The sequence below is a fragment of the Aulostomus chinensis genome, chromosome 7 (assembly GCF_037954235.1).
Source record: "Aulostomus chinensis isolate RoL2024-O1b breed Wild chromosome 7, RoL_Achi_v1.0, whole genome shotgun sequence".
Taxonomy (NCBI): Eukaryota; Metazoa; Chordata; class Actinopteri; order Syngnathiformes; family Aulostomidae; genus Aulostomus; species Aulostomus chinensis.
In genome coordinates this window covers 28,027,429-28,046,589 of record NC_141326.1, presented here as the reverse complement: position 1 = coordinate 28,046,589, position 19,161 = coordinate 28,027,429, and the positions used below count along the sequence as shown (strand labels likewise).

The following is a 19,161-nucleotide window of genomic DNA, read 5'->3' as shown; positions in this document are numbered from 1 at the left end:
TTACTGTTGACTCTATTTATTAAATGTTCTTGGTCACTTAAAATGTGCATTTTAATATTCAAATTGTTTTGGGAAGTGTTTTATCATTATTTTTTGGTAGTGAATCAGGTAACCATGGCAACAAAAATACCCAAAACAGCGATTAATGAATGGGGAGTTCCTGGGAGACTGGTTAAACCCACCCCTCTTTGGAGTCATGCTTGCTCATATACAAGTCATTTAACATTCAAACAGGTGACAAGACTGGGAAGTTTATTTAACTAAAAAAATGTTTTAATATCTACTATGCTTCTAGGAAATCTCAATTTGTTTTTTGTTTTTTTAAAAGATTGTTGGAGTTTGTTGCATCAGAATGGATGTTGAAGTTGAGAATGGGTGATTTCATGGTGGGAGTTGGAGAGATGCTGAAATTCCTCTGTAGGATTTTTGCCTGAATTGTACTTGAAGCCACAGATGTCACCTGTGTCACAGGACTTCAGGTGAGTCAGTAGACTTTTCCACAGCCTGGGAACAGATCCTCACGCTTAGAACCGAGAGGGAGGACTGACAGAAGTCGCTGTGATGACCTAAATGAGCTGGGGGCAGAAAATGGAATTGGCAGATCACTAACACGTTACGCCACTTATCTACTTCAATTCATTACACACATGATATCATCGGATGTTAATGCAGATGAAGAGATCCCTTAGTGAGAGATTGCAGTTGTAACAGGATCTGCTGCTGCTCCATTCATAGCCATTCAATCAACATGAGCTTGAAGGGTTGCAGATACAAGTATGGCCCTTGCATCCCAAAGCATCTTCAACTTGTTGGACATTACAGTGTTGACAACATTAGGTTTTTCCACATTTTGTGTGTGCTTTTCCTGCTTTGTCTCCAAATCAGCAAGTAGAGTGGAGACTTTCTGATCTTCAAAGTAACTTCAAAACAATATGCCATCAAAATACAGAAGAAAGAGCTCTCACGAAAGCTTGTTTGATCGTTAACAGTTCAGCACCATAAAGATGCTGACAGCAGTCACGTTGACAGGTCAAAATATTAACATTGTGCTGTTGTGCCTCGTACATTAACGCGCGCAGCATCTCTCTAAAGAGGAATGGTCTCTGCTGCAGGGATCCCTGCAGGGATATCTTAGACTTTTGTATTTTTCGTCTCTCCTGTCATCAAACAAACCTTTTACCATTAAACTTACCAGAATATAATGTTGTTGTTGTTGTTTTTTAGCTTTCAACATGTCAAACTCACAGAAATGTTATTTATTATTATAAGGGTGCTGCCATTGCAGTAGATTTACCAAAGAGGCTATGATCATATTCCATAAAATTCAGTCACTTTCTTACAGTCATGTGAGTAAATATGAGCGGACAGTCGTGTGAGTGTGAGCAACCACAGTGTGACAACCATGAAATCTCACTTTAGTGGCTAGTAGGCTGTATTTCATGTTTAATTCACATTTCAGCTTCATGAAGTTATTCGCCGGGTTGATGTAGTCTGCACGGCACAACACAACACAACACGAGAAGCACATTTGTCGTTCCTCTTTGGAACTTTCTGCAGTTTCACCACACCAGACCCGCACCCATAACATCAGCCATCACATCATTCCTCAGCCTTGTGTAAAAGCATCCGGATTCTTTAATACTGGATTGTCCTGAGTTCAACTTGACGTTTTCCATGGACCTTGTGACATTTTCCATGATGAGTGGAAAGGAAAAGTTAAAGGAAACCTCTGACCTCTTACCCTCTGGACAATACGGCTGCAAGGCCAAAGCAGAATTATTGGTAAAACTATTGTTTTCAACATTACATAAGAATAATTATTTGATGAACTAATGATTTTATGGTTTTTCTATAATTTTCTACAGGTCAGTCAGAGGCATAAGTCAGAGTTGTTGGAACAAAACGTGTGGACGTGAATTCACGGAATAAAAAATGTATCCTGTCACTGGATTTATGACCAATGTTACACCATCGAATACAAGACGGAACATCTGGTCAAAAGTTGATTCTTGATCCATACACGACCTGATAGAGGTGCTGAAGTTTATTGTTTCCAAGTTGTAAAAAACAAAACTTCAATTTAAAAGAAACTAAATAAGGGAAGAAAACCGCTGGTCATAATCACCTGTTTCATAGTGGTTTGTGTCATGCTCATAATCTGAAGCCTGGGGTTGTGACCTCTGACAGGGCAATTACCCAAAACAAGCCCAGTAATTATTTAGCTATTGACCATATCGAAATTCTAATCTTTTCAATTTGTCAACAACTGAACCCTCATCGTCCCCAGCAGCTCCTCTCCACCTAGTTCCTATTAACCGCTCCTGCTCAGGAACGAGACACACGCTGGTATGGGAAAATCACTGCTCCGCATACCAAATATGAACCCAATTTTCTTGCTGCAGGGACAAGAAATCAATTAAGTGCTACAGTATGGTGTATTTAAGAGACTTGTCATGGGAGTGGTCTTTGAGAAAAGGTTCTGTTGGGCTATGAGCAGATAAGGAATGATGCTTTCAACGTGTGGTCATTGCAAAATGTGTATTTTATCGACCAGATCTTAAGCTTATGTGACAAAGAATGAGGAATTCTATTTCTAACACACCTTGACCATTGTTTTTGGAAAAAATTTTAGCAGAATGCAAAAGCGTGACTATGACTTGAAGGCAAAATTCAGTACAACCTTAGTGAGTGAACCTTTTGACAGCCTTGCAGAATTACTGAATACCAGAACAAGTAAGCAACATTTTCTAGAAATCTTTTCACTCCATCATTTTATCTCTTCTGTCTACAAAAGCCAGAGACATGCTTGAAGAACAGTACAGCTGCTTTAACTGAGGCAAAACTCAACAAAGGAGCTAATGGATGCTCTCTGGTTTAAAGGTTCACTTTGTCACTTCTGATATGACACATTTTGTGGGGGGGGGGACAGTTTGGGTTGTCGGTCTGTGGCCAGCTTCCCTTTGAGTTTTTGTTCATCACTCTCTTCATGTATGTACATCATCACCATGAAGACGCCTGTTGATCGCATCTGTATTTCCAGACCTCAATGAAACTGCACGTCTTTGCTTTTCACTTGCAAAACTGTATTCTCTGTTGAAGGACTTGCTTAGTGATTACCACGAGGGACTTTACTCACAGTTTGTCTTTTACAGTTTTATTCTCAAGTTTGCTGCTGAGATTCTGCACAGAAGACCTCTGAATAGATTTGACATGGTGCTCCTGGCCCTGAAAGCGTCTTTGTACTAACAGCCTCTTTCAGGTCACTGATTTTTTCAGGTGATAAAACCACAGAGATACTTTGAAACTCAAAATGTTGTCATTTTGTTCTGTCATTAACCAAGAGGTCCGTAGCTGATTATGTAACTTAAACAATATTGAATCTAAACCTGAAGCCGAGATTGAAAGGCATTCTTAACGAATGTCACTGGCAGATTTTGTACTGTTAAGGCACTCTACTTCAGATGCTTTCCATCATTTTAAAAATCGCACAAATCCTGTAGACGGTGACTAATTGAACATGTGAGTAGATGTCCATTGTAAAGAATTGATCAAACTTTAATTTCCAGGCTTGGATGAACCATGGACCCTTGTGATGCTTCGAACAAAAAGAGCTCACTCACTGCAGACCCACGTGCAAACAAGTGATCAGCACGAGTGTTACGGTCCTCCAGAAGGAAGACCTCCTCAGCCAACCTATGTCACCATAACCAGAAGAACTGTGGAGGGAAAATGTTCAAGGTGGGCTGAAATGATTTTCCCCTTTCACATTTTTGCCTGGAAAAGAGACAAGAAAAATGGCAAATACTGACGATGAAGTATCAGATCATAATTATGTCCTGCAGAATGTAGGAAATTAGATGACGTCCATATAGAACAGGACACCGGTCTTCTCTCACTGCGCCACTGTTTTTGTACTGTTTGATTGTTGTATGAGATTCCCATTATTGGGTGCCTCTGTAACAGCTGTTCTTTCAGGGGTTCCCACAAAAGGCAACACAGTATAACACCAGCAGCAGCAACAAAGTGATGACATTTGGGAGGCGATCTGAATGGAATTTTATATTTTCCATGCATGTGTGACCTCCTTAGGTGGAGGTGTGCGCCTAAACTTTACAGTGCAGCCGATTCGACAACAACTGTACACGCTCAGAAACAACCCTATGAGAGCAGGAGAGGTTCCGGTAGAAAGGGAAACATCTGGAAGTACTCGAAATACCACTTTGACCTTTGACCTCCCAGATATTTTCAGGTCATCCTTGAGTACCTGTGCCTGGTGCTGATGCCTGTACTATATTTGAAAGAATATTCCTCAATAGTGAACTCATGATAATGGGAATGTCGCCTGCGCTGAGTCATAACTAATTTCTCTTTTTGTGTTCTACAAAACCACACAAAAGATGAGGCTCTCATCAGAGCCACAAGGAGCTACCAGGCTGTGGGGATCAGCCGGGGCATATAGTGCCCACCAGGAGGAGGTTATGTTCTGTTCGGTTTGCCTTTCTGTCAGTTAGCAGATTACGTGAAAGGTTGATGTTATCACAAACATGTTACAGTGAATGTGTCTTGGCCTAGACTGCTCAGTCCCCGCCTGGGAATAAGGGTTATAAAAGATGATGCACAGCGCTCGGATGAAGTCCGTCTTGCCTGTGGGATGTCTCAGATTTCTCTCTCATGAAAGAATAAACTCACTGAACTCTGCCTTTCTCCAGTGTTTTATTTCTTAGCTGTTGTGGGTCTCCATAATTTTGTTTTTAAAGAAGCCGGTGTGTCTGTATGTGAACTCGCAATCCCTCGGCAGTTGCTTGTTTGCGTTCCGGTTCCTTGAAGCTTCATACTTGGTTATCATTACTACTGTGTGTAACACGCACTCTGTTTTGTGAGTGAGCTGAGCAGCGGATTTGTTTTACCTTGACTTTAATGTCTCAGTGCTCGCAACAGCTGTGGAATGGAGGTGTCATGTTTTTTTGGGTTGTGCATCCATCATCTGTGTATTCCTCCATCTCATTCATTCGTTGTGATGATATCTCAGGCTGCCTTGAGGGAATTTCTTCTTATTTTGTTCCAACGTCCACTGGGTCTTGAGTATGAGCAGAATTATTTTGGTGGTCAGAGGTCAAGGTGTGGAAGTCCCCTTTTTTTTTTTTTTTTTTAAATTTTGCATTGATCTTTGCCAGACCTTATTTTAAAAGCAAAGCGTCAGTACTGGTGAAAAAAATGAATCGAATTGACAATCTGATAAAAATAAGACCAGCATCGTTGACAGTTGACCAACTCAACTCAATGTGACATCAACAGAATGTGCAAAGCATACAGTATATTTACTGCATTTATAAAGAGACATCACACAGACACTTGTATTTTGTTACTAAAATGGGGCAATTTCTGTCTGCCTTGTTCTGCTGCGTATTTCAGTCGTGAGGGAGAACTGGGTTGAACGTTCAGTAGAACTGTTGCGTGAAGTTTTCACTGCCAACTGGAGGATTTATAAGTAGTTATCAGACATCCGTCAGAGCCTCTGACTGCCTCCAGAGATTCAATGAGATTCGGACAATGAATTAACCAAAACTGATGCGCTTTACTTTTTCTTCACTGAGAGCACACGCGCGCACACACACACACACACACCATTTAGCCCACATGATGTGTATGTAAAGAGGGACACCACAAGAATTTCTCACATGGTGTAGGTTGTCATCAATGTGATGATCTGCATCTTTAGGTGTGGCCATCTGAGACGTGCTGCTGCTTGGCTGACGGATCCTCCCGCTGCAGGTATGCCAGGAGTGCTCAGTAACTGCAACGGACACGTCTTTTCTCTCCTCTCTGGTTTGACTAGCAGACTCTTTGTTGCTTATGGTGCTTCAGCAGCATGTATGGGATATGTTCCGTGCTGTGAACGCCACCACATCAGTGTGAAGGATGTAGATGTAGATTTTGTGGCAAGGATAAGCTACAGGACAGTGATCAAAATGAACAACACAACATGAAGAATCTAAAAACTGATTTCAGACACTTGAGAGAACAATTTGTTTTTCTTTTTTTCTTTGTTTAACATCCTACTGAAGCGATCTCACTGGGTTGTTGGCAATCACAAGAATCCATCCTGAGCAGGAGGAGTCTTTGGACTTGGCTGCTAAGGGGACGTTACCACTCATATTTATTTATGTATTTATATATTAAAAATAGCACAACATGATTAATAATAATGATAGTGCTTTTGACAGTATTTCTGAATGTATATTGACATTAACATCGCAACATCTGAACAGTTTGGGTCCAACTTTAAAAATAAACTTAAAAAAAAAATCTTATTGTGCCAAAGATGACATTACAATGCTGAGAAAAAAATATTTTCATTGATTTATCTTCAACATCAAAGAGTTGAAAGGCATGTAATGAGTGGGTCTTTCATTTAGCTGCGGATTAAAACTGCCACAAACAAATTACACAACTTTCTCCAGTAAAGTTGTTCCTGTCAATCGGACATATGAAGGTGGAAAAGTTTTTGTCCACTAGATGTCAGTGTTGTTCTAAACCAGGAAGTGGCTCTCAGCTGAATGCTGTCTGACATATCGAGATTTCAGGGAAGTGGAACAAATCTGAGCCCTGGTGGGCATGTTGAGAACAGAGACCAGAGGAGAACAGAGGCTGGGTTGTGTGAAGGACAAGTGGACGAAGTTGTTAATACTGGAAGACCTTTCCTTCCTCAGTTCAGACCTTCAAATACCTGCGGTTAAGTCTGGTCGTTCCTGATTCAACCCGCTTGGGACAGTCATGACCTGGATCTCTGAGACGCCTCACAAACTTCACATGGGAATTCCTTCTGACTCCTTCTTTATTTGATCTATTCATTTATATTTCATCAGTTTTGTTCAGCTGTGTTTTGCTATTATTATTATTACTCTATTTCTCCATACATTTTTGTTGGTTTGTCCTTGTCTTGCTCACGGTGGAAGGAGGAATCAAGGCATCATTGGTGTTTGATATTTAAGGTGACATCATGGTTTTAGCTTTTCAAATTTCAATTTCTTTTTCTTGTTTTAATATTATTTTACAGGCATAGATTAAATAGAACCACCACTAGCAGTTTTTGTGAAGAACAACAACATAAGTCATTTATTATGGCCAACCAACATCTCCAATATTTTAACATTTTATCAGTAAAGACGGAAAAATGCTAAACACTATAGTTTTGGGGAAAAAAAAAGTGGTTTCTAAAACACTCCACACACTCAGCTTTTGGGGTTCAAATATAAGTACGAGCATAAAATGTTGTTCAAAGACCTTTCTTCCATGACTGAGAAAAGACTTCCAAGAACTAAAATTAGCTCCTCGGCTGCATTGTGTATATATCACATATAAATGTACGGTCCAACATAGCATAGCCATGCAGCAGACAGTCAGTATAAAGGGACATGATACAGGATCCACATATCAGTACAGTCGGCCTAAACATGACACAACGTTCCATCTGGAGAGGGGGTGTGTCTCGGTCTTCTCTAATCCTTTTTGTAAAGTACAAACCCCCCTTCATGCACAGGTCACTGTTTACAAAGGTGCATTCACTGAATGAGTGTGTTAAATCCTAATCAGTTGCCATAACCCACTAACGTCATTACATCTCTCTGCAAGATAATCTGAAGTAATCTAACACTGAGACCACAGGATTTAAATCCTGGGTGAATGGAGCCATTCATAAAAGTCGGTTATCAGTTTGTCCACGTGTGTGGTGACTGTGTCGATGACCCAAATGAGTGAGGAGGTGAACCAATGATATGGACTTATATAATGGCCATGAATTCAAAACGCTGGTTCATGCTTCACTTGGCCATAGGTATCATAAAACCATGTGCCTTTACCTGGGTTCCTTATATTTATATTATATTTATCCACCCTCGCTGTTAAAAGCACGACTTTAGCTTCTGGTGCGAAAACTTTTGGTACATCACTCAATTTTTTTTTAATTTTTGAATTTACCAACATGTCAGCATGTGTTCCTGAGGCTCCACCCTGGTGGGTAGTGGCGGTATTGCAGTTAGACATAAGCAATAAAGTCACATATTTAATTGAAAAATTTGAGCTTCATGAGATCATGAATTTCTGCATTGCCATTGCCCAGATAATTCCGAATTTTTGCTAAAAATGGATAGAAAATAGCCTGTATCATGCAGTCTTGAAGGTCTGGGTGGGCTGCTGGAGGTTGTAGCTGTTTTAATTGGGCCTCTGCATCGTGGAGCTGTGGAATGGCCGGTGTAATGACTCAGCATGTGCTTGAGTTCAGAGGTCCTACAGGGCAGGACTCAGAAGCTAATTAGCACCTTGCAGTGGTCGGGTAGCCACATTTAGTGTGTGCGTGTGTCACAAAAGTGTTAGCTTATTTGAGCGCATGCATATGTGTGTTTCATTGAACATATTGTCCGCTATTGTGGGATGTGCGTCCAGCAGTGTGGAGTGTTTGCATTTTCTTTTGTTGTTGACTGTGGATTTGCCTTCACTACACCACGACATTCGCCCACCATTATCTGTAGTGATGTTCTCAGTGTTAACAGGAACCGGCAGAAAAAGAGGATCCCCCGCAAACACACTTGGCAGATGTCACTCTTATTATCTCTGTATTGGGTAAACAAGATCACTCTACTTCCTGTTGTGTTTCCCACAAATTGTTGCTGTTTTTGTTTTTTTGTTTTTTTTTTAAATCATCATTCCTCTCCCTCACACACGCACACACACACACACACACATGCATGGACAAACACTTATGGACAAACACATGGACCATGGGGGACAATCAATTTAATCCCAATGCTGGCAAACACACACATGCACTTCCTCTCTCACTGCTGTGACCTACCTCTCTCGCTCTCTCTCTCTCGCTCTCTCTCTCACTCTCTCTCTCTGTCTCTCTCTCTTTCCCTCTTTGTGTGTGTGTGTGGGTGAAAGAGAGAGAGACTAGCACTCACTGGTCAACACAAATGGCCTCAGGTGTTAAAGCTTTAGACTGACCCAGTTCCATTGATGTCGCTTATGTTGTTAGATGTCCATTAGTTAGTCCATTCATTTTAGCTGACACGATCAACAAAGATAAGAAGTTGATAGATGGCTATGATGTAAAATGATAGAAATAAACTAGAATGGTGCATAGAAGGCTCATGTCAATAAAGTCCTTTATGTCAGTTTTAAAGAACGTGAATATGTGGTTGTGTGTCAGTAATATTGTCTCGTATTAATACCTGTTCCAAAGCCTAAAAAGTAAAGTATTATTGGCCACAGTCTTCCAGAAAGAATATCAGTCTACAGTTAAGGCTATAATAGCTTACACCTATAACACTAAAACATAATATGGCAGCATTTTTGAATTAAGGTGGCAGCACGTTTCCCCTTGAGTTGAAGAATGTCGACTACAAGATGACACCGAGCGAGCACACAAGCTTGCTGATGCGGTCATCGTTCATCCCTCCTCTCTCCTCCCTTTCAGTTCTTTCTTTCTCTCTGTTGCAGTCAGTTTTTTCTGAATGAGCACATGAGTAAATTCCTCCTGATTACAGCATGCTTTCCACTCCCGCTCAGGCTCCCTCCTCATCTCTCTCTCCCTCCCCCCTCTTTAATCCAGATGCTTTTTTCCTGAATGAGCACCAAAACCATTAAATGGCCTCACCATTTGCTCAGCTGTGGGCCCTCCCCCCCAAAACCCAAAAGATGGAGGGATAATCTTTGCGATGGCAGTGCTGATAGTGATGGGAGGGCTGTGCAGGATGGAGCAGAGCCCATAAACCACTGCTGCAGTTGCCACGATATGAAGCATCCAGAAACATCCGGTCCTCTGCAGAGACTCTGCACATGTGCGTGCACACCAACATTCACATGCAGTGCTACTCTTCAGGATTACAGCACCTAATCTGCACAGCAACAACCCCCTTGCTGCTGTAATGCTGAGTTGATGAGTGAGATAGAGAAAAAAAATGAGAGGAAAAGGATCAGACAGGGGAGAAGGAAATGGAAGAAAGACTAAGATGTGTGTGTGTGTGGGGGGGGGGGGGGGGGGGGGGGTTAAAGAGCCAGAGGATGCAAGCAGAGGAAGCAGGGAGGAGAGACAAGATTGAGAATGGCTGCTTATTCATTCATAATTTCCTCTTCATTCAGATTGCCTGTCGGCCCAGTGGATAGCTGTGATCACCCTCTTACGTAAGCAAGACAGACGGGTTGAAGAAGAGAGGGAGGAGGGGGATTATAGGAGGTGAGGTCAGGTGAAGGATGATGGTGGAAAAATAGAAGAGGAGGAAAGCGAGAGGGAAGTGAGCAGCACAGCTGACTGCACATCTCAGTGCTGAGCTAGTAACTTTAGCATGTGTAGCTATGTGGATGTGAATTCAGTGGTTGGTACATCGGTGATGTCAGAATGGTGACGGAGCTGCAGGGGGGAGGTGGTGCATACAGCGCATGTGCTGTTGCAGTAGTGGTGGTGCACCGCTGCGCCTCCTTTTAAAAACTGCTTCCATCTTTACTGGAATAAAATGCACCAAGGAATTTGGTTATGTAATTGAAGTAAATTGCTTTGTAGCTTAAATTTTCAGATGATGTTCTCACGAGAGGTGTAAATTTACATAAAACTCAAGTGTCAGTATGAATGAGAGCGTCTCCTTACTGTGTGTTCTGAGGCCTTTCAGGCAGGATACTCCATCTTTTCCTGCCGGTTACATCGCCCATGTTTTCCACACACATCATCAGCTGCTGTGCACACTGAAACAAGATCATTTCTAGATGTTTATGTGATTGAAAATACAAAACATTGCTCTCTGATTAAATGAGGTTTTCACTGTGTCTTTTTCAACACTCCCTGTTCATTTTTATACAGTTCTGTTGATTTTCTGTCACTCTGCCTGGAGAACCACATGGGGGGCAGCCAGAACTGCTGAGAAGAAAACTGATCCACTTTGATTCAGGACTAGCATTAGCAGTGGTTGCTCGAATTGATTATATTAATTATTAATTGTAATCACCATCACTTAAGTCTTTTTACGATTTTAGGAGATGGAGTATTCTGATGGTTAGTAAGTCCTCGTGGGAGCTTGTACTTGGAGTGTATTTTGCATGGAATACTGTATTCATTCAGTACACGTCTGCACTTCACCAAAAGACACTGAGCCATTAAGAATGCTCACTGTTACATCTTAGCTGGACTGTGACTCGGACGGGTCGTGGTTCAATTGTTTGGTCCAACAATAATCTTGTCGATGGAAGAATTAACACCTTTAACTTTATTTTTGATCAACAAATCTTAGTCGAATGTGAGTGTGAATGGTTGTTCGTCTCTGTATGTTGGCCCTGCGATGGACTGGCGACCTGTCCAGGGTGAACCCCGCCTCTCGCCCATAGATGCTGGGATAGGCTCCAACCCCCCCCGCGACCCTTACTAGTAAGGAATAAGCAGAAGATGACGATGGAAATCTTAGTCAAGACCAAACCAGTTAGGTGTTTAAATCTGATATAGCTGCCTAATTAACACTGGTTACCACATATGTCTAATGCGGGAATGTGGGTGTGGGACCAGGTAACTGCCAGCTTTTAGAACGTAACAGAAGACCGATCATTGCATAAGAGCAATATTTTCTCTGTAGCTACATGGAGTCATACGGTTCAAACTACCGTAACTTCAAAACACAGCATGAGCCAAAAATATATTTCCCACCTACACTAAATGATAAAAGGAGGCCAGTGTCTCATTCTGTGTCACCTCTTGTCCCTCGATGAAAGGAGATGTGCAACAGAAAGGCAGTTTCAAAGTGGGCAGAAAAGTAAATAAAAGAGACGAGACAGACAGATTGAACCAGGGGATGAATCACCCCATGATGATTAACGCTTTGCATAACCCAGTCTAAGAAGGCTTCCTGTTGCTTGACAGTGAGGGCCTCAAAAATGTTTTGTAAGCTTCACGCTGTGTAATGGACAAAAAAGGGTCTTGCAGACACATTACAATATTTGTTACCAAGTAGGTCGAGACAGTCAGGTCTAACGCCAAACAAGGAATGCAGCTGAGGGAGGGGTGCTACCTCGTTTTTACCGGATGAGCTCTGACAGAGACACAAAGACAACAACTGTTTGAATATTAAGAGAACGTGAATCCTGCACGAAGTGTTTACATTTCCAATTTGAGAAATATGTGTATATCCTTTCTTGGCAAAAGATGAGGCTCGACAAAACTCATCGTGCTAAATCGGTAGCAAAAGTTGTGGCCAAGAAATAACCCTCCTAATCATGACACATTTTGTCAAACTTGAGTGTTTGAGCGTGTTTAGGGAGCTTCAGGTGGCGTTATTAGGGGAGTGTGCTGGCTCGGCTGACTGCTGTCGGATCCAAGCTTCCCTTGTCCTCTGAATTCTAAGCAACCTTTGGCAATGTTGCAAACACTGAAATGGAATTTAGATGCAATTCCATCAACTGGTTTAGTAAAGTGGGACAAACAATTCATATTTTTGTCAGAGGATGAAGGTATCGTTAACGCACGCAGAAAATATTGCAAACCTAATTTGATTGGGAAAAAAACGAGTCTTTTTGGGGATCTACAATCAGCTGCCAGCACACATGGAGGTCTTCAGGAATCACTTTCAGCAGAGCAACTCACAGTTGCTCCTTGGTGCTCGCTGTTGTTTACTGCCTGATGTCCGGAGATGAAGACAAAGTTTGGGAATATCAAGGATGATGCTGTGGAAAATAGTCGGCCAGTCGTCAGGAAACAATTCATTCTGTCACAAGAATGAAGAGGAGGGTTTCGATCTCTCCTTTTGCAGATTTACTTTTTCAAAAACCACGTCAGGCAAGAGGAAAAACTTGTGTTGTGATTTTTATCCATCTCTGTGTCTTTCTCTCAGCTAAATAGGAAATAGTGTGGTTTAATAGAATGCTAAGCTATTCCTCTGAGATAACTCTATCATGCGGAAGCCTAATGGTTTCATCCAGGCCATTTGATAGTGTTTTTCTGTAATGCCATTGACAAACTCCAGCTACCTCACAAACAAGCAGGATCAATAAAAAGAAGCACTGTCAAAGAAGAGTGTATCCAAGAATGTCCCTGAGTCCATCCGCCCCTCTACCACATGAACAGGAAGGACACTGTAAAGAGGCATCTAGAAATTGCATGGGAACATATGACTGCATTGGCCGTAAGGGATGAAGCCAGTAAATATATATTAAAAAAAAAAAAAAAATTGTCAGTGCAAGTGCATGTCCCTCCTGTGTCAGTACTGTCCTTGTTCTGCAGAGTGAATCCAGCATGTGTATAGACTGTATATTAAATATAGCAGAGCCGGTCATCCATGATTGTAAATGTTGGCTTGTGCTTGCTGATGTATTTAAACTAATGAATTTAGGTTGTGACGCTTCATCATCTGTTTCATTCTTGTTACATTGCAAACTTATTTTGCCTTCACATTGTTTTTCCTTGCATTCATCCATCTTACCAAATAGAACTGTCAAAACGTCTCCTCACAGAACTGCAGCTCTCACAGAGAAAATAAAGTGAAGGTTCAAAGGCAGGAGAGTGAATGGCTACGTTTATCAAATCAGACGGGCGTGCTGAGGAGGGAGGAGGGACGTCGTCGGTGATATGTCTGCGTTAAAAACGTCTCCACAAGTTGTCATGTAGAGTAGTATGACGTCATGTTTCGTGAGAACTACTCAACCACCTCAGCTTGCAGTAAAGCTTGAGCCGACTAACTCAAGCTCTGTGCAGCTGGTTGACCTTTCACACAGGCTTGCCTGCAAATTTCTGATAATTTGCTAATAAAAGGCAGTTGATCCTGTTCCTCTCCAATTGGGATGCTTCACGGATGCCTTCTGTAGGAGGCATTCCAGACACCTCCAGCCAGAGGGAGACTCTGGGGTAGACCCCAGAACACCCTGGAGGGATTACAGAGTTCATCTAGACTGGGACTAGCAAGTGCCGGATACCTGGGGGTGAATGTTGCAGAGAAAGTCATTAACTCGTTCAAAAATAATTCCTTATTCTAAGTGTTCAACACTGATATTTAATTCCCTGAAGAGCCATCCAGACTGGTTTGTTCGCAGCGAGGCAGAAATAGAGAAAGATGAGTGCGTTTCATCCCTCCAGCATGGGAACTGCCTTTTTCATCCCTGCTGGTATGAATCTTCTTGTGGCCACAACTGATGAGGACGAGGAGCCTGTATGTTGATCGCCAGGTCAACATGGCAGGCAGGTGCGAGGACACACATACTGGCTTCCCTGGCCCAGAATGGCCCCATTTACCAGAATTGGGAACCAGGTTTGGCTGCAGAACACCTTTGATGGGATATTTTTAGCAAACTTCCTGCTCCTTGGTCTGACGACACCCATGCTCAAACGTGGCCTTCATTTTGATCCCAACACCTGTTAAGTTTCATGACGACATCATGAACTGTGTTGGGGATGAAGCTTGTCCACTGACACCACATCTGCCAGAGCGCTGAAGGCAGCATCTGTTCCAGTTCTTGCTACAGTGGGTGGGATCAGGACCGCATTCTCCATAACGACACACCAGCACAGAGATCTGATCACAAATAGCCACTCGAGGTGCGTGTGGAGATGTATTCTGATGCCAGCTGGGAACCCACATACTTGCTGAAATACACGAGTTCAGCCCAGGTGTGACCAGCACCATGGAGACAACCATGGACCAGAAGTCAGTGCTGTATTTAGACCAAATGCAAGTGACCAATTTTGAGGAATCGCGGTAACATCACCATCTTAACATGTTTGGAGGGTTACAGGACCAACAAACCTGTAGGCTTTAATATCGGCAACGAAGTCCACGCGCCTCTGACAGTTTTGGTGATGGTCTGACAGTTACCACCATTGAAGCACGAGGCTATGAGGAAAAACACTGAGGAAGAAGTTGTGTCACTTAAAATCCTAGTCCTCATGTTGTAGATATTATCTTTGAACAGATTTGGTTTAATTGACGAACAGAGAAACAAACTGTATCGTAAACTTTGGCCCACAGTGGGAGGAGCTCCAGGGACAGTCACGGCTCCCTGCGAAGAGAATAACCCTGTCTTGTTGCACTCTGATGCATGTATGTATGTATGTATGTATGTTCGATCTACTCTGACATACTACAACAAAAATCTCACCCCCCCCCCCCCCATGCCAGCTGACACGCCCCCACTGAACCCCAGGCACTTTTTTGTCTCTCCTTTTGATTGTCTTTAATGTATGTAGTTTGATTTGGTCAGTGTCATCAAAATTACATTGTAACATTTTCATTGTGACATTTCTCATTAATCTAACTGCCCATTAGTGAGCATGCAAATGCTGTACAGGATGTGCAGATGTGGAGTTGCCTGTGGTGAATCATAGAAGTCGTCTACCTCATGAATCTTGTCGACTGTGAAACATGGCTCCTGGTTGTCAAGCCCCAGGTTTATTTGAAGCCTCCGTGTTCTCTTCACACGGTAATTGGTCAGATCAGACGTGTGAACATACCTGTCTTACCAGATCTTTTCTGCGTTCTTCACACAATTATCTGTCACTTTTCTGAACAGCTTATTTCTTGGAGCGGGTGGGATGTACAGTATGAAACGTTTCCTGCGCACATGTACTTTTTCTTACTTGACAGCCAGATGAGAAATACAAGCCTGCAAAATGAGATGCTAACACAAGCGCACTGACGCCTCTAAAGAATTCATGAGGAAAAGAGTAGATGAATATTGATATCAAAAAAACCAAGACAAGCTCATCTATAATTCCACACTTTATATGCTCATTCGTAAATCTTGCATTTACTTTGATGAAGTCATGACTGCATATTTAGAGTCATTACACAGCTCTGAACTCACAGCTTTGGGTGTGTGTAGCTGACTGAAAACCTGAATTCTTCATGAAGTGGAAAAATCAATGTTATGTGACAGTCAATCAACACTTGAAGAGTACAAATGATCGCTATGTTCTTTGACTTGCGTGCCTTGAAAACTTATCAGATGTGACTCCACCGCTCACAACAGCCGAATAAGATGAGAGGTTCCAGCATACATCATTATAAATGACAACCTGAGGGTTTGAGAAAAATACCAGGTTTTTCTTGTACTTTTATAAAACTGCTGGTGCTTACCTGCGCCATGTTGCAGTTGTGTATCGCCACCATGTTGACAACTGTGAGAATAACATCATCTTTAAGTACAGAAAAGGCAGATTTGAACAATGATGGGAGCTGTTGTGTTAACTCGGCAAGCTGTGTTTTCCAAGTATTAACATGCTAAAATATTTGGTATTTGCTAGTACTTGCAAAGTTAAGTATAAATGTTGTAATAGTGGAAGTAATTGTCCATAAGTCACAGAAAACAGGATGACAGCATGAGTCACTCAATGCTGGACTCACTCATTATCAAGTCTGACCTTGGAGTGGTAAAACTCTGCAGGGGATATTTCATCATTTGGTGGTCTGGCTGTCGGTGCCTGATCACATGACCTCCCCCATGAATGAGCATTACTACATCTGCTGCGGCGAGGCTGGGTCACGCTGCTGTTACTGCACTGAAACGCTCATTGGCAACAGCGCTTACATGGCTGTATTTAGGGTTTGGAAGTGAACAAGCAGGTTTGATTTACTAAAATGCATTCAAGGCTAAGAAGAACCCAAATCAGAAGAGGAGATGGTGTTGAAACTGATAAAGAGTAACCACACACACTCACACACACGCACACACTCTGCGCTGGCCAGAAGCTAGCTGCCCAGCATGTTAGCTCAGCACCTTGGCTCTAACAAAAGCGCCAGATCATTAAAAACCCATGAGCCATTTTTAGCTAACGGTTGTCAAAGCAGAGCTGACTTCACTGCAAGGAGCCGAGAGGTTAAACGGTTAAATTATGCAGAAGAATTTGAAGTCGTCATGATTCACGGGAGTCCTCAAACATCACCGGTGTCTCTGGCTCACCGATGACAGTGTGAGGATCTGTAAATGTGTTTGTTTGGGTTTTTTTTTTTCCTTATGCCAGATATTCCCAGACATCCCAGTGGATGTTTGGGCCAAATTTGAAGACGTTCCTTCAAGGCGTTCCACAGATGTCGTGTTCATAAGTATGGAGGAACACTTAGAGCCTTCAACCCACAAACGTCACCAGCAAGGAGGGAAAAAATATGTATTTATCAAGGGTCAGGAGAATTGTTGAGTACCAAATTTATACGACTTGATTCTACTTATGATATCAGGATATTTAAGACACTCGAACATGGATTAAAGAAGAGTTCTGGTGTTTGTCAGCCTGGGCCCTGCTTTCTCATGTGGTTTGGTCAAACGGTTCCTACAAGTTTCACCAAGTCAAATTGAAGACCTTTTTTAAGACTTTTTGAATGACATTTTAGACCCGTTCGCGACACCATGTGATAGCTTTTGGTCATGCATGGAATGGTGGGATGTGCTTCCCAACACACAAAATGCTTGTGGTGCTGAACCAAGTCGATCTACACATGAAAAAAGAGTCTCCAATGATGCATGGCAGCACCGACCAATTTGAAAAAAGATACAGAATTCTCAATTTCACCATTTATTTTGGCATTGAGAAATGAACACTGCCACACTCCTTCCCTACAGAGAAAGCAATTGGAGTAGAGGAGTGAATCCATCCATCCATCGTCGTCTTCCGCTTATTCCTTACTAGTAAGAGTCGGGGGGGGGCTGGAGCCTATCCCAGCATCAACGGGCGAGAGGCGGGGTTCACCCTGGACAGGTCGCCAGTCCTTCGCAGGGCCAACATAGAGAGACGAACAACCATTCACACTCACATTCACACCTACGGTCAATTTAGAGTATTCAATTAGCCTCGTCCCCAAATTGATGTCTTTGGACTGTGGTAGGAAGTTGGAGTACCAGAGAGAACCCAGCAGGAACAGGGAGAACATGCAAACTCCACACAGAAAGATCCCATGCCCGAGCCGGGACTCGAACCCGGAACCTTCTTGCTGTGAGGCCACAGTGCTGACCACTGCACCACCATGCTGCCCTAGGAGTGAATCGAAAAGTAAAAATAATAATAATAATAGATTTTTTTAAAAAGTGAAAAATTAGTGTGTATACCAGTGACATATGTTGTACTGCGGTACCGGGAACCTGGGCAGCGGTAGTGGAGACCTGGTCGCTGGAGGAGGTCGAGGCATAGCAGCAGGTGCTGGGTCCGCTGGAGACGATGTCAGATATCCAGCTCGATGCAGCCTCTTACTTGTGTCTCATGTTTACTGGACTTCGCGTGCGACTCCAGAGCCTTTATCCCTAATGTGTGCGGGCTTTGTGCGGATTTCCAGTAACTCTTTTCAGCCAGCATTTAAATTCTTTTCTGTCCAGCCACAGATCATTGAATCGGCACTTGCCCATTTTAGATACCCGATCAGATTCACCGCGCGCGTCCACCACATGTAACCCGCTCGACTTTCTGTGCAACACGGAACTCGGACCACACGAATGTGACATGCAGCGTTCGCATTTCTCATTTTATTGGTTCCACCTTGAATAATTTTTCCGTTCATGTGGTCAAACTGGTTTCATTGTCAGACACTCCAGCGGGAACATTTTTGTTAACACGTAGATCTAACGTAATGTCAGTTTCAGACTTGGCGCCTCATTTTTAAGACCTACTACCAAAATGTAAGACTTTTTAAGGGCCTTAAATTTCGGATTGTTGAATTTTAAGACTGCGCGGGAACCATGGTCAAAATAATGATTGGCATTGTTTCAAAACTGAGGGAAGCTTCTCTTCCATTCTCTCAAACTGCTGTTTAAAACCTATGTGGACACCGCTGATGGTAGCACGAACCGTTTTGTTCCATTAAATGTTGTGTTTGAGAAGTGTTTTGAGTTTAGGTAAACGTGTTATCTTGACCCTCAGGGCCACCGTATCCTCACCTGCCCTCATCTTAGGTTCTGTCTGACTCAGTCCTGCTCTGTCCCGCTTGTGTTCCCTCCTCTTGTTTTATCTCTGATACCTGATCCAGGTTTTATGTTGGGTTCATCTTTGAATATTCTGCTTTAGATTCTCTAATTTTCTCCAGGGATTTTGTGTCTGTCATGGACTTCATACCCGATTGCCTTCTCTGTTCAATAACCTGACCTGTTTTCATGCTCTCAACAAAGTCTTGGGTCCTTCAGCGTTGATTGTTTTGAACTCTCACTGCCCGACAA

The 19,161-nt window shown here is 42.6% G+C and overlaps 1 long non-coding RNA gene across 4 annotated transcripts in view; it reads left to right on the top strand.

Moving 5' to 3' along the window:
- LOC147259354 (uncharacterized) overlaps positions 1-19,161 on the top strand; it is a 63,751-nt gene that overhangs the window by 336 nt on the left and 44,254 nt on the right. For 3 of the 4 annotated variants that reach the window (XR_015117232.1, XR_015117233.1, XR_015117231.1), the window contains exons 2-4: positions 3,153-3,276; positions 3,567-3,738; positions 5,720-5,772. This is a non-coding gene — a long non-coding RNA (uncharacterized LOC147259354). Of the gene's footprint in view, positions 1-328; positions 480-3,152; positions 3,277-3,566; positions 3,739-5,719; positions 5,773-19,161 lie in introns of all 4 variants that reach the window. The other variant, XR_015117234.1, reaches the window with a different exon arrangement.